At 55.7% G+C, this 13,258-nt stretch overlaps 1 protein-coding gene across 1 annotated transcript in view; it reads right to left on the bottom strand.

The window, feature by feature from the left end:
• TFAP4 (transcription factor AP-4) overlaps positions 1-4,905 on the bottom strand; it is a 50,341-nt gene extending 45,436 nt beyond the window's left edge. The window contains exon 1 of the mRNA XM_063797663.1: positions 4,745-4,905. The gene's annotated coding sequence lies outside the window, so the exon portion shown is untranslated. The remainder of the gene's footprint in view (positions 1-4,744) is intronic.
• Positions 4,906-13,258: the final 8,353 nt, after the last annotated feature.

Below are 13,258 nucleotides of genomic sequence, written 5' to 3' on the forward strand. Positions count from 1 at the left end.
CAGGCGTGATGGCTCATGCCTGTAATCCCAGCAGTTTGGGAGGCTGAGGCAGGTGGATCATGAGGATAGGAGAGTGAGACCATCCTGGCTAACACAGTGAAACCCTGTCTCTACTAAAAAAATACAAAAAAATTAGCCAGGCGTGGTGGCAGGCACCTGTAGTCCAGCTACTCCGGAGGCCGAGGCAGGAGAATCGCTTGAACATGGGAGGTGGAGGTTGCAGTGAACCGAGATCGCACCATTGCACTCCAGCCTGGGCGACAGAGTGAGACTCCATCTCAAAAAAAAAAAAAAGGAAGTATCAGAACCAAGAGAGGATGGCAGCAGGGGATGGCGAGGCGCTCAGCGGTGAAAGCGTCAGGACTTGAACCCCACTGCCACTACTTTGCAGCTTTGCATTTTTGCATGAACCACGCGGCTTCTCCAAGCCTCCCTCTCTTCATCCACAAAACAGGCCTGATTGTGACAATCTACTCAATAGGGTGATTTTGAAGATTAAACATAGTAATACAAAACAAGTTATTCTGTTTGCCAAAGACATTACAGATGAGGTCATGTAGCCAATACCATGCCAGGAAACCAAAACTCACCTCAAGAAATCTGCTGGGTGGGACGGGCATGGTGGCTTATTCCTGTAATCCCATCACTTTGGGAGGCCGAGGCAGGTGGATCACGAGGTCAGGAGTTTGAGACCAGCCTGGCCAACATGGTGAAACCCCCGTCTCTACTAAAAATACAAAAAAATTAGCCAGCCGGGCGTGGTGGCATGCGCCTGTAATCCCACCTACTCGGGAGGTTGAGGCAGAAGAACTGCTTTAACCCAGGAGGCAGGGGTTGCCATGACCCAAGATTGCGCTAATGTACTCCAGCCTGGATGACAGAGTGAGACTCCGTCTTGGGGGGGAAAAAAAGAAAAGAAGTCTGTTGGGTAGCCAGGGCATGGTGGCTCATGCCTGTAATCCCAGCACTTTGGGAGGCCAAGGCGGGAGGATCACTTGGGGCCAGGAGTTTGAGACCAGCCTGGGAAACACAGTGAGACCCTGTCTTTACTAAATATAAATGTAAAAAAAAAATAGCTGAGCATGGTGGTGTGCACCTATAATCCTAGCTACTTGGGAAGCTGAGGTGGGAGGCTTGCTATAACCCCAAAGGCGGAGGCTGCAATGAGCTGAGATCACACCACTGCACTCCAGCCTGGGCGACAGAGTGAGACCCTATCTCAGGAGAAACAAAGAAAAAGAAATCTGTCTTGTCCGAAGGCTGACAGGGGCAAAACCAGGATCTGAATCACGTGATTCCCGACAGGGCTTTGGCCAGTGCTGTGTGAATACTCACACAGATGGGGGATGCTGGGCAGCTTCAGCTCAGAAGGAACACTGAGTGAGGGACAGATGGACTGGTCCGGCAGGGGACCCGCCCATTCAGCAGATGTCCCTGGGCACAGCTCACATGTCAGTTCTCTGCAAAGCGGACAGGCGGCTGAGAAGTGTCAGAGCCTGCTAATGAGGGCTGGGCAAGAGAGAAGCAGAAGCGAACTTGCCTGGGTTGGGGGAAGGGGATGGTGCAAAGCAACCCTGAGGCCGAAAGCCTGTGTAGCTAGAACCAACAGGGGTGGGGGCGGGCGCTAAGGGCTCAGGGCTCAGGAAAATGAGGTGGCTCTCCTAGTTTTACCAGGGAAAGGAAAACAAGGCAGGAATTTCCGGCAGGGAAACCTGGCTACTCAGTGGGACTCTTAAAGATGACACTTTTTCCTCTATCCTCGAGTGCAGCCTCAAGACGGGCCCTGCTGGTCCATCCTAGGGCAACAGGTGTAGCCAGATTCCCCTCCAATCAAGGAGTCCAACTGGAAAGCTCCAGTGGGTTACCCAAGGGCAGATACCAAGCAAGTCCCTAAAAATGGAGGCCAGTGTGCCCTGGAGGGCAAGTATAAATATGGGGAACTCTGAGCCGGGCGCGGTAGCTCACACCTGTAATCCCAGCACTTTGGGAGGCAGAGGGCCGATCATCTGAGGAGTTCGATGATCGAACTGGGCAACATGGTGAAATCGTCTCAACTAAAAATACAAAATTAGTTTGGTGTGGTGGTGGGCGCTTGTGATCCCAGCTTCTCGGGAGGCTAGGGTGGAAGAATCACTTGAACCCGGGAGGCAGAGATTGCAGTGAGCTGAGATTGTGCCATTGCATTCCAGACTGGGCAAACAAAGAGTGAAATTCCATCACGAAAAAAATAATAATAAAAAATATGTGGGGAACTCTTAAGTAGAGATGGGGGTTCCCCTCACTTTTGCCTCTTCCACGGAGTTAAAGTGTCAAGGAAAGGGGTTCCCAGGATAAAACTTTCAGGAGTATTCGGTTTTAGGGGCTACAGGCAGAGGGGCAGGACCCTAGAGGGATTTTTTTTTTTTTTTAGCTGGAGTCTCACTCTGTCGCCAAGGCTGGAGTGCAGTGGTGCGATCTCAGCTCACTGCAAGTTCTGCCTCCCGGGTTCATGCCATTCTCCTGCCTCAGCCTCCCGAGTAGCTGGGGCTACAGGCGCCCGCCACCACGTTCAGCTAATTTTTTTGTATTTTTAGTAGAGACAGGGTTTCACCGTGGTCTCGATCTCCTGACCTCGTGATCCGCCCGCCTCGGCCTCCCAAGGTGCTGGGATTACAGGCGCGAGCCACCGCACCCGGCTGCTAAAGGGATTTAGGAGGTGGGTGGAACCACAAAGGAAAAGCTAGCTGCTGGTGGGGTCTCAGCTTGGAAGACGTCAGGGTGTGAAGTGTCACTTAAGGAACAGTTTAGGATAGAGCAAGGGATGAGGAAGCCCACCTGGAGTTCGGCAGGAGTGGGTGACCTCAGGTAGCCCACTCTTTTGAGAAACCTGGCCGGGAAGGTTGGAGACATGGCTGTGGCTTGAGGCTAGTGTTTTTTTCTTTTTGGGGACGGAGTTTCACTCTTGTTGCCCAGGCTGGAGTGCAATAGCACAGTCTCGGCTCACTGCAACTTCTACCTACCAGGTTGAAGGGATTCTCCTGCCTCAGCCTCCCAAGTAGCTGGAATTACAGGCGCCTGCCATCATGCCCAGCAAATTTTTGTATTTTTAGTAGAGAAGGGGTTTCACCATGTTGGCCAGGCTGGTCATTACAGGCCTGAGCCACCTCGCCGGGCAAGACTAGTGTTTGCTTGTTCGTTTTGAGATGGAATCTTGCTCTGTCAGCTCACTGCAACATCTGCCTCCCAGGTTCAAGCGATTCTCTTGCTTCAGCCTCCAGAGTAGCTGGGACTACAGCCATGTGCCATCACGCCCCGCTAATAGAGACAGGGTCTTACCATGTTGCCCATGCTGGTCTTGAACTCCTGGGCTGAGGAGATCCTCCCACCTCGGCCTCCCAAAGTGCTGAAATTACAGGTGTGAGCCACTGTGCCCGTCCTGGAGTCAAAGGCTTTGGACTTGAATGCCATCTCTGCTACTTTAGAGCTGTGTGTGCATGTACTTTTAACTTCTCTGTGTCTCCCTCTCAAAATGGGCCCGATAGTAGGTTCCATTTTGGTCTGGTCCCACCAGGACCTCTGACACGGGGGCGACCTCAGGTAGGGGCTCATGTAATAGCCCAGCTCCTCAAACACGGAGGATGGGTCCCACTCCTGACCCAGCCTCATTTTACAGCAGAGCGTAAAGGCCGAGACTAGAGGCTGCACCAGGCTGGGGAAGGGGCAAATTCTAGATGACTCACCAGGCCCGTACCCATGAGAGCCCTCAGGCCTGCAGCACCGTGGATCCAGAGGCAGAGACAGAGCTTTGTAGAAGGGTGAAAACACTTCCTCCCCGCTTCCTGCTGCAGAAAAGCCACTTTCTCGCGGCAGAGCCCAGACTGGCAACCCCCAGGCCTTCTGCACCTCACCTGGGCAGCAGGCACGCTGACTGTGTGTGTTTCAATCTCTCCAGGCTCAGAGGGATGGCGGGGGATGCTGCCTGCGTGGTTGCTAGTGGCGGACACAGCTGCCTGGCTGACACTGCCTTTGTCATGCTCCAGAGCACTCAGCCAGCCCGGGGCCCCTCACCCACTCCCTCTCTCCTCCTGCCACCAGAAGCAGCCTCTTCCCGGCTCCCACCCTTCCTCCCCGAAGCCACTTGTACCTGCTCCAGAGCCTGGAGAGGTGACAAGTGCTTCCCAGACAACAAAAGCATCTCCCAGGAGAACAGATGTTACGCACACTCAGCTACACCCTTGCTCTGTGCCCTGATTTTAGGCTGTGTTTGGGCAGCTCTTTGGGATGAAACTGAGGCAAGGGGTAAAGGGCCTGTCTTGGTCAAGGTCATCCCACCTTGGGACTCCTGGGTGTGTTTCAGACATCCGTCCCCTTGGGTTCCAATGCTGGTCTGGCCACTTACAAGCTGTGTGACCTTGGGCAAGTTATTTGACCTCCCAGAGCCTAATTTCCCCCCAGATAACGATAGATAGGTAGTGAACCCACCTCTTGCTAAAAAATGTGAGCCATTATTGTCATTACTCCATCCTTTTAATTCCTCTTTCTCTCCACTCCAGCCACATCCGCCTCAATGCCTGCTGCCCCTGGACCTTAGGCTTGGGATGTGAAATCTTTCTGGAATGTTCCTTCGTTAGTTCCTCGCATGGCTTGTTCCCTCGCTTCCCTCTTTTGAGTCTTGACTCAAGTCACCTCCCCAGCGAGGCCCTGTCCTGCCCTGTCCTCCCTGGGCGCTTATGTGACATCCGAGGCGGTTTCCCAATTCGACTACCTGTGGCTCTTGCGCCTGGAACGTAAGCCCCACGAGGACAGGACTGTTTCACTTCTGACTCCCGTGTCCGCAGCGATGGAAAGAATGACTGTGGGCGCCTACCCCCGGAGGATGCTGTAGGCGCCCAGTCTGGCGGCTCCCGGCGCGCGCCCGCGAGGTCACGTCCGGGGCGCGCCGGCCGGAAGCAGGCCCCGCGTGGGGGTAGGGGCGGGGCGTCCGAGCCAGGCCACGCCCCCCGGACTCGCGCCCCCCTCTCAGCGGCAGAGCCAGCCAGCCTGGGGCCGCCTCGCACTTCCGCTCACCAGCCGGCTTGTTCATATTCATGAGGCGGGCGAGAGGCGGGGCCCGGGTCACCGGCGGCCCCCCGCCCCTGGCTTGGAATCCCGCCCCGGCGGAGGCTTGGGCCCCAGTGGGGCGCCCCCGGCTTCCGCCTCGGGGAGGGAGTTTCCACTTGGTCACGACTCAAAAATGTGTCGCTCGCGCTTCTCCGCCCCCTCGTTCCTGCCCTGGGGGGTCTCCTCCCTCGGAAGGCAGGAGGGGAGGGGCCAAGGGAGGGACGGCTCCTCCTCCCCGGGGCAGGTCCTTAGGGATCCCAGGCGGACTCCTCTCCCTCCAAGTTAGCGCCTTCAACAATCTTTCCCCTACCCCGTCAGACAGTCTTCTGTCGCCCAGAGCTGGAGTGCAATGGCGCGATCTCGGCTCACTGCAAGCTCCGCCTCTCAGGTTCAAGCGATTCTCCTCCTTCAGCCTCCCGAGTAGCTGGGATTGCAGGTGCGCGCCAACACGCCTGGCTAATTTTTGTATTTTTAGTAGAGATGTGGTTTCACCATGGTGGCCAGGCTGGTTTTGAACTCCTGACTTCGTGATCCGCCCGCCTCGGCCTCCCAAAGTGCTGGGATTACAGGCGTCAGACAGCGCACCCAGCCCTGCAATAATCTTACATTTTTTTTTTTTTTGAGTTGGAATCTCGCTCTGTTGCCCAGGCTGGAGTGCAATGGCGTGATCTGGGCTCATCGCAACCTCTGCCTCCCGGGTTCAAGCGATTCGCCCACCTCAGCCTCCCAAAGTGCTGGGATTACAGGCCTGAGCCACTGTGACCGGCCTTTTTTTTTTTTTTTTTTTTTTTTTGAGACTGGGTCTCACTCCGTCCCCCAGGCTGGAGTTCAGTGGCACAATCGGCTCACTGCAGCCTCCACCTCTTGGGTTCAAGCAATCTTCCCGCCTCAGCTGTCCAAGTAGCTGTGACTACAGTCATGCACCACCACAACTAGCTAATTTTTTAATTTTTTGTAGAGATGGGGCAGGGTCTTAGTATGTTGCCCAGGCTGTTCTCGAACTCCTGGGCTCAAGCAATCCTCCTGCCTCGGCCTCCCAAAGTGCTGGAACTACAGGCGTGAGCTACTGTGCCCAACCAAAACTACCTCTTTTACTTTTTATTTATTTATTTTGCGATGGCGTCTCACTCTGTCACCCAGGCTGGAGTGCAGTGGTGCAATCTCAGCTCACTGCAACCTCTGCCTCCTGGTTTCAAGCGATTCTCGTGCCTCAGCCTCCTGAGTAGCTGGGATTACAGGCGTGTGCCACCATGTCCAGCTAATTTTTGTATTTTCAGTAGAGACCGTGTCTCACTATGTTGACCAGGCTGGTCTCGAACTCCTGACCCCAAGAGATCCACCTGCCTTGGCCTCCCAAAGTGCTGTGATTACAGGGATGAGCCACCAGGCCCAGCCCAAAACTACCTCTTTTAAACTTCCCAAGGATCTGTGCAATATTATGATACCGAGAAGCTCAGAGCAGTTGAGTGACTCACCCACATCACACAGCCGGCCTCAGGTTTTCCCGAAAGGTTGGTCCTGCTGGGTTGGGGTGGCAGGTGCATGTCTCCCACCGCCTTTCAGGAAATGAGGCTTACCTAAGGCACTCCTGTCTTGCTGGATGTGGCTGAAGGTTGGGTCTGCGCGCACTGATGGGAGGGAGAAGCTACATGCTAGGAGAAACGAAACCATGAAGGCAGGACAGGCTGCGTAATGTAAAATGAAAATTCGCGGGCCATGTTCTAAAATGATTAAGAATTTCAAGACGGTGACAGCAGAACATTCAGCCACACTCAGGCCCTTCTAAGGGCCAGCCCTGTGCAACTGCATAGCTCACATGGCTTCCATGAAGCAAGCCTCTGATGAAGGAGCCCAAGGGTGACAGCGCTGCCACCAGGGACATCCCCACCTCTGATAGAACTCTCCCCCCTAGCCCAGGCGCCCCATCCCGTCCCCGCCCTGGGATGCAGGACCCAGTCTCTAGACTTCCAAAAGCTGAGCATTTTAGGCTTTGCAGGACAGGTTCTTGGGGAGTCAGGTGGGTCACCCTGGGAGTGTCTCACATCTGCAAGTCCCAGCCAGGCCCCTGGGGCTGCACCTCCTGGGCATTTTCAGCTCTGGGCCCTGCGGGCAGGTGGCGCTGTGTTGTACATGCCAGGCCCAGCATGGCTTCGGTTCTGACTTGAAGCCCTCCTTTCTCCCTGGGGCAGGGAATGAGAAGCAGCCAGGGCTGCTTCCTAGAATAAACACCCCACCCGCAGACAGCCCCAGCTCTGTAGGCTCAGCCAGCCAGCGCCAATGGAGAGAGAGCCTCGCCAGGCCACCGGCTCAGGGTTGATAAGTCATCCTGATCTCACTCCCTCCATCACTCCTGCCTTGTGACTGGGCTCTGCCCGCTGTGGGCTGCTTCATTCATAATAGCTACCATTTGCGGGCTCTTTCTCCCAGCCACGTGCTGCTGGAAGCCCTTTCTGTGCACTTCCCACTGAGCCTCACAGAGGCCAGTGGTGATAGGTACCCTGAGGACTGCGATTTCATAGATGGGGAAACTGAGGCTCAGAGAGGTTAGAGGGCTTCGCCAAGGTCAAGGGCCAGAGGTCTGGATCTGCCACCATTCATCCATTCTGATTCCTGTCATCTCTCCTACATCTACAATGTAGGTCTCAAGGGTTACTTCTTTTGTTTTTTTGTTTTTTTGTTTTTGTTTTTTTAGAGATAGGGTCTAAGGGCCAGGCGCGGTGCCTCATGCCTGTAATCCCAGCACTTTGGGAGGCTGAGGTGGGTGGATCACCTGAGGTCGGGAGTTAGAGACCAGCATGGCCAACATGGCAAAACCCCATCCGTATTAAAAATACAAAAATTAGGCGGATGTGGTGGCACACGCCTGTAATCCTAGCTACTCAGGAGGCTGAGGGAGGAGAATAGCTTCAACCTGGGAGACAGAGGTTGTACCACTGCACTCCAGCCTGGGTGACAGAGCAAGACTCCGTCTCAGAAAAAAAAAAAGAGACAGGGTCTCAGCTGCATATGGTGGCTCACGCCTGTTATGAGGCTAAGACAGGAGGATTGCTTGATCCCAGAAGTTCGAAACTAGCTTGGGTAACATAGTGAGACCCCTGTCTCTACAGAAAATATGAAAATTAGCTGAGTGTGGTGGCACATGCCTGTAGTCCCAGCTCCTTGGGAGGCTGAGGTAGGAGGATCACCTGAGTCTGGGATGTCGAGGCAGCAGTGAGCCGTGATCGCACCATTGCACTCCAGCTCGGGCGATAGAGTGAGACCCTATCTCAAAAAAAAAGAGAGCTTAATAATCTGTTGGAGCTGGGCGCGGTGGCTCACGCCTGTAATCCCAGCACTTTGGGAGGCCAAGGCGGGCGGGTCATGAGGTCAGGAGTTCGAGACCAGCCTGGCCAACATGGTGAAACCCCATTTCTACTAAAAATACAAAAATTTGCTGGGTGTGGTGGCGTAGGCCTGTAATCCCAGCTACTCAGGAGGCTGAGGCAGGAGAACCTGGGAGGTGGAGATTGCAGTGAGCCGAGATCATGCCACTGCACTCCAGCCTAGTCGACTGAGCAAGACTCTGTCTCGAAAAAAAAAAAAAAGAATGTGAACCTAGGTGATGTTCAATAAATGTTTACTGGTAAAGGATTAGGGGACCAAGTTCAGCCCCCAAAGTGTATCTATCAGCGATACTCAGGAAGCACTGACAACATGCCAGGCCCTGGGCAGGACCTTGCAGTGGGAGGGACAAAGCAGACAATGTCCCTCTCCTTGGGGATCTTACCGTCTAATAGGGGAGACCATCCTCCCTCCAAGAGGGGCCTACTCTGAGAGGAGGACGCCCAGCACAATGGCAGGGAGGGGGGACATGCCTCCATGCCTGTTGTTCACCTAGAAGGAGAAATGGGGCCTGGCTCTCCTGCAATGGCAGCTGCTGCCTCCTGGAAAAGCAGAACCTAGAGAAAACAGCTCAGAGCCTGGCCTTGTTGGCTGTCTCCACTGCCTGTCCCCCACCTTGACAGCTACCTGATGCCCCAGGGAAGTAGTGGGTTAGAGAGCACAAGCTTTGGATTCAGACTGCAGACACATGGAGACTGCAATCTGGACTATGCCTCCTACTAGCTTAAACAACCCTGGACAAGTTAGTGAACTTCTTTGTGCGGTTGTCATGCATATAATGAAAAGGTCCAGTAGAGAGAAAGAGCTGGGGATGGCTCACACCTGGAATCCCAGCACTTTGGGAGGCTGAGGCAGGAGGATCACTTGAGACCAGGAGTTCATGACCAGCCTGGGCAAGATGGCAAGACCTATCTCTAAATATTATTATTATTTTGAGACATATTCTCACTCTGTCACCCAGGCTGGAGCGGCACAGTCTCAGTTCACTGCAGCCTCCACTTCTCGGGTTCAAGTGATCCTTCTGCCTCAACCTCCCAAGTAGCTGGGACTACAGGCCAACACACCCAGCTTATTATTATTATTATTTGAGACAGAGTCTTGCTCTGTTGCCCAGGCTGGAGTAGAGTGGCGCTATCTTGGCTCACTGCAACCTCCGCCTCCTGGGTCCAAGCGATTCTCCTGTCTCAGCCTCTCCAGTAGCTGGGATTACAGGCGCACACAACCACGCCCAGCTACTTTTTGTATTTTTAGTAGAGACGGGGGGCTTCACCATGTTAGCCAGGCTGATCTCAAACCCTGACCTCAGGTGATCTGCCCGCCTCAGCCTCCCAAAGTGCTGGGATTACAGGTGTGAGCCACGGCGCCCAGCTATTATTATTTTTTTTAGATAGGGTCTTGCTCTGTCACCTGGGCTGGAGTGCGGTGGCATGATCATATAGCTCACTGCAGCCTTGATCTCCAGGGCTCCAGTGATCCTTCCACCTCAGCCTCCCAAGTAGCTGGGATTACAGATGTGTGCCACCAGGCCCAGCTAACTTTTTATTTTTTGTAAAGAGATGTGGTCTCTTGGGAGGCCAGAGCGGGTGGATCACCTGAGGTCAAGAGTTTAAGACCAGCCTGAGCAACATGGTGAAATCTCATCTCTACTAAAAATACAAAAAATTAGCCGGCATGGTGGCGAGTGCCTGTAATCCCAGCTACTTGGGAGGCTGAGGCAGGAGAATCACTTGAACCCAGGAGGCAGAGGTTGTAGTGAGCCGAGATCTCACACCATTGGACTCCAGCCTGGGCGACAAGAGCAAAACTCTGTCTCAAAAAAAAAAAAAAAAAAAAAAAAAAAAAAAAAGGTCTGTGGGGTGTCATTATATTGCCCAGGCTGGTCTCAAACTCTTGGGCTCAAAGTGATCCTCCCACCTTGGCCTCATAAGAGTGTTGGGATTACGGGCGTGAGCCACTGTGCCTGCCCTGTCTCTATTTATACAAATAAAAATAAAAGTAAAAAAATAAAATGTCTGGTAGAGAAAAAGAACTGGTCTGGAGGTGGCTCACACCTGTAATCCCAGCACGTTGGGAGGCTGAGTTGGGAGGCTTGCTTGAACCCTGAAGTTGGAGGGAGGCTACAGTGAGGTAGGATAGAGTCATTGCAGTCCAACTTGGACAAGAGAAGGAGACGCTGTCTCTAAAAAAATTAAAAGAAAAATAAAAAAAGAAAGATTGGTCTTGCCAAGAACTGGAAGTTTCTTTCTTTCTTTCTTTCTTTTTTTTGAGATGGAGTCCTGCTTTGTCACCCAGGCTGGAGTGCAATGGCATGATCTCAGCTCACTGCAACCTATGCCTCCCAGGCTCAAGCGATTCTCCTGCCTAAGCCTCCTGAGTAGCTGGGATTACAAGCACGCACCACCATGCCCGGCTAATTTTTGTATTTTTAGCAGGGACGGGGTTTCACCACGTTGGCCAGGCTGGTTTCAAACTCCTGACCTCAAGTGATCTGCCCGCCTCAGTCTCCCAAAACGTTGGGATTACAGGCGTGAGCCACCACGCCCAGCCAATTTTTAAAAAATATAATAGAGACTAGGTGGGAGGTGGGGGTCTTGCTATGTTGCCCAGGCTGGTCTCCAACTCCTGGCCTCCAGGGATCCTCCCACTTCGGCCTCTCAAAGTGCTGGGCTTACAGGTATGAGCCACCGCGCCCGACCGATAAACATTTTTGCTAACAGATTTAAACTAGCGTCTCCTGTACCTTTTTTCTACACACCTCGACCCCAGGGCTGCAGTTCTGCCTGCCTGAGGTCGGATGCGGTCGGCTGCAGGGCAGGGCTCCGGGCTGAAGCGCAGCGATTCCCGCCGCCGGGAGGGGGCGCTCTGCGGGCCTCGGCCTCGGCCCTTCCGGACGCCCGCACAGGTCGCCGGACCCAGAGAGTCGGCCCTTAATAGCCCCCTCCTGGAAGCGCTAGGTCCCGAAACTGGCCTTCCCCCGGGGCCCATCTCCCGGCTAATGTTTAACCCGGCCACACTCCACATTATCCACACTCAGGAGACCGGGGTGAAGTGAGGGTGGAGGCTGGGGGAGGTCACCTCCAAATCGCCAACTTCCGAGCCTTTGCTCCAGGCAAACGGCCTTCCTACATCCCTTCCAGGTATCAACCTACAGCTCCTGCGCACCTACTATGTGCCCATTTCCACAATAGGTCATGAGCACCTAATATGTGTTCATTAGACCAAAACATGAGCATCCATTAGGAGTCCACACCTACTATGTGTGCATTCACCCACAACGTCCTGAGCACCTACTATGTGTGCATTCTCTTAAAATACAATGAGCATCGACTGTGTTCCACATAACCTATGAGCACCTGCTATGTGTCCATCTGGGCACCAGCCCATGAGCACCTACTATGTGCCAAGCCTTGTGCCTGCCATGGATGCCTTGTGATCAAGAGCCACGTGCTTCGGGCTCTGGCGGGGACCGCAGCATCAAATGCACGAATGAAGACGGACTTAAAACCAGCGTCAGATGCCTCACCTCTAGGGGATGCTAATTCTGGGATGCCTTTTTCGTCTCCTAGGCTCCTCAAGGCCAACTGCGCTGGGAAGAGGGGGTGTCCAACAGCAGGAGGGCTGTTTTTTTGAACTACAATTTGCCAGCATACAGCAGAGCGGCAAGAAGATAACAGGGCGGGGGGCACGGGATTAGCCCACACAAAACACACTCAAGAACGCGAGTGTGTGGTTCAACACGAGGCAGAAAACAGCTGGGCCGGGTGCGGGGCTTCTCCCTCGCGTGTATCCGCTCACTGCCCTCGCTGCCCTGGCCGCGGGCGCCGCGCAGGGTGCTGATGTCCAGGAGGGATCTAGACCTCCCGCGGCGCTCGGGCTAGTGGACGCAGGTGGTCCCAAATGCTGGGACCAAGCTAGGAACCAAGCGGAAGCTCGGATTGCTCGGCATCGGGCCTCGTCGTTATTCTACCGTGAGGGAAACTGAGACCGAGGGCACGGCAGGGAGTCGCCCGCCGTCTGACCAGCGTGAGGGGTTGCGCCGGGCCCCGAACCCTGGTTTTCGCCGCCCGGCATCGGGATCCGGGACCTCTGCCCGCCGGGCGCTGCCTGCGCGTTCCTGGAACTGGGCTGGGCGGAGAAATCAGGGCCCGCAGAGAGGCATTCCTGCCGCCTTCCCCGCCGCCCGGGGCCGCAGGGGGGCCTGGCCAAGGTGACCCCGCGGGAGGAGGCGAGGGGTCCCCGCCCGCTCCGCCGCCGCCACCTCCTCCATCTTCCCGGTCTGCGGGGCTTTTCCTCTGGGCCCGCGCGCCCGGCCCCCTCCTCGGGCTTCCCCGAGGGCGGGACGTCTCGGGCTCCCCCGCCCCCCTCAGGCCACCTCCCGGCCGTGTCCTAGCGCTGCCCTCGGGCCGGGGGCGGGGCCGCGGGGGGGTGGCGTGAGGATGGGGCCGAGGAGGACGCGCGCGGCTCGGCGCCCCCCTTCCCTCCCCCACCCCTCCCTCCCGGTGCCCGCTCCCCACGGCCGCGCCGCCCTCCCTTCCCCCTCCCTCGGCCCAGCGCCGGCTCCCGCCGCCCCCTCCCCCGACGCGCACGCCCCGCCTGGCAGCTGGCGCCCCGGGCCTGGGGCCGCTGCGGTGAGAGGGGTTTTGCTGGGAGGGAGGGAGCGAGCGAGCGAGGGGAGGGGTGGAGGCCGCCCCCCGCGCCCCTCCTCCTCGCCCTCCTCCGCGGCCGGCGGGCCCTCCTCCCGCCGCCTCCCTCCTCCCTCCTCCCGCCCGCCCGCCCTCCCTCTAAGACATCCCCGCAC

Source organism: Pan troglodytes, chromosome 18 (assembly GCF_028858775.2).
Source record: "Pan troglodytes isolate AG18354 chromosome 18, NHGRI_mPanTro3-v2.0_pri, whole genome shotgun sequence".
Lineage (NCBI taxonomy): Eukaryota > Metazoa > Chordata > Mammalia > Primates > Hominidae > Pan > Pan troglodytes.